Genomic DNA, 2,839 nt, shown 5'->3' with positions numbered 1-2,839 from the left:
CTCTTGATCTACCGGTCAGTTTTTGTTCCTACCCTGACCTATGGTGATGAAGTCTGGGTCATGATCAAAAGAACAAGACCCAGGGTACAAGCGGCAGAAATGGGTTTCCTCAGAAGGGGGACCTGCGTCTCCCTTAGAGATGGGGTGAGGTGCTCGGAGTAGAGCCGCTGCTCCTTTTGCATCAAAAAGAGCCAGTTGAGGTGGGTCAGTCATCTGGTAAGGATGCCTCCTGGGTGCCTCCCTAAGGAAGTGTTCCAGGCACATCCAGCTGGGAGGAGGCCTCGGGGAAGACCTAGGACTAGGTGGAGGGATTATATCTCCAACCTGGCCTGGGAACACCTCGGGATCCCCCAGTCGGAGCTGGTTAATGTGGCTCGGGAAAGGGAAGTTTGGGGTCCCCTTCTGTGGCTGTTTCCCCCGCGACCCAGATAAGCGGACAAAGATGGATAGATGGATGGATGGACACTTTTGTACACAGAGATAGTGCCATTAAAGAAAACACAAGAATGATCAAAGAGAGCAACTTCAGTCACTACAACCTTGGAAATGTTTACTTTTGGAGAAAATCAAGTCTAGAGTGTGCCCCTTATTGTGCATGGGCTCTGTCACATGCTGAGTCAGTCCATAGTTCTCAAAAACACAACACAGTTCTTTGGTCCCTCTTTCCTTGGGGTTGTCAACATGAATGTTAAAATCACCCACAATGAAAGTTAATACAGATTATAGACAGCAGTTCAGTGAAGTCATCAATGAAGATTGCACAGTATTTAGAGAAATATAGCTTGAGGGGAGGACTTTAACTGAAGAGCCAAATATTCAAAAGAAGCAAAATTTCCATAAGATAATTTTGAACATTTTGCACACAAGCATCCCTAGTTAACTGCCATCCTGGCAGAGGTCCCTGGCGTTTAACTTTTTGCCGGGGTTGAACGATAGGGGAAGGAAGGAGTGTAAATTTGGTTCCAGCATCTGCCAGCTGCTTCATCTGGTCAGTGAACTCCAACATTGGGATGGGGGAAAGAGTGGAAAGGGTGAGTGGAGAGAGCGATGGATCCTTAAAGGCTTCGGGGTTGGTAAGGAGGTTTGAACGGTCTTGCACGGGTGAAAAGAGGGGTTGAGATTTCTCGTCTCTGCCCTGTGGTCTCCCATGGTCAAATCTTTGCTCAGGTGGGGGCTGTAGTGGATCACTGCTGCACTTTGTCATGCATGTCTTCCTCTTGTTTAGATTTGTCTTGTCTTGTGTCCTTAGTAGAGAGAGCAGATGTGTAGAGCAGAAAGTAAAGTAGTTTAGAGATGAACAGCTTGTTAAGGATAAGTCCATCAGCTTTAAAAAGATGTCTGCGGTTCCAGAAAATGTTAAAATTGTCAATGAACTGCAGAGAATGGATGGTACATTCTGTTTAAAGCCATTTATTTAGTGCCAACAGTCGGATGAATCTCTCAGCTCCTCTTTTAACCGGCGGTATAGGGCCACTGATAAACACACGTTTAGGGAGTTGACTGTGTTCAGCAGATCCATAAAGTCCAGTTTCTGCAATTCAGACTGTTGCTTTAATACGTCATGAGACCCTATAGGCAGTATAATGTTCTTCACAGTTGGGTATGCTGCCACAATATCCGTGATTCTTTGGTCCAAGTCAGACAACACGTCTTTGGGAAAACATTTTGGTGTTTTTATTGCATTTTAAATCTTTTACAGCAGAGTCACCCACAATCAGGTTTTGAGGCTCAGTTCTAAGCTTTCCCTTTTAGATTTTTACTTTTTGAATTGCTCTCAGTCCTTACCCTGCTGTGTGACGATGAGATGCAATCCTGGTCATCAGATGAATGTCAAGGGTCCTGTAGCAAAGGAGCAAATCTGTTATCAGTTGGGGAGGCATTTTGTTGCTAATTCTCCCTTTTGCAGCTGTTGCTAATTCTCCCTTTTGCTGTAATTACTGTTTCTCTCATAAAGTGTTGCCTGATTTATGGAAACAATCTTGCATTATACCAGTACCTAAAAACAAAGCCTGTGAGTGTATAAATGATCTAAGACCAGTGGCTTTAACCTCCATAGCTATGAAGGTATGTGAGAAAATCGTGTTAAGTAGTCTGAAGCCTCATGTGGAGCAGTATCTCGACCCCTGCCAATTTGCTTATCAGAAAGGGAGAGGGGCAGAGGATGCTTTTGTCTGTAAATTGGACAGTGTCTATGCTCACCTGGATGCAGGGGGACGGTGTGTGAGAATTCTATACTATGATTTTAGCTCAGCGTTCAATACGATACAACCACACATCCTTGTAAATAAGCTTTTGATGATGAAGGTTCCAGGTGTTTTTATCTCGTTCATTTTAAATGTTTTAGAAAACAGGTCTCAATTTGTTAAGTTAAACTCAAAAGTTAAGTCAGACAGTATTATGTCAAATACAGGGTCACCACAGGGAACTGTTTTATCACCTTTTCTTTTCACCATTTACACGGCAGACTACCGTCCAAAGCAAGCAAGCTGTCAGGTTGTTAAATTTGCTGACGACACAGCGCTCATTGGGTTAATCGAAAATGATGACTATAGTTACTATCAAAATGACATAAAAGCCTTTGTTGATTACTGTGAGATGCATTTCCTGGAACTCAACGTTAAGAAAACTAAAGAATTGGTAATAGATTACAGGAGAAATAAGACCACAGCTGAGGCAGTGCAAATCAAAGGTGTAGAAATAGAAAGAGTGAACACATACAAGTATTTGGGCGATGTTTTTAACAACAGACAAACATGGTCCGATCATGTTGACTCATTGATGAAAAAATTAAGTCCATTGGTCTACTGTATGAGGAAGTTGCAGTCCTTTAAGGTGAATA

This window comes from Etheostoma spectabile, chromosome 9 (assembly GCF_008692095.1).
Source record: "Etheostoma spectabile isolate EspeVRDwgs_2016 chromosome 9, UIUC_Espe_1.0, whole genome shotgun sequence".
NCBI lineage: Eukaryota > Metazoa > Chordata > Actinopteri > Perciformes > Percidae > Etheostoma > Etheostoma spectabile.
Note: the sequence above shows the minus strand (reverse complement) of the source record.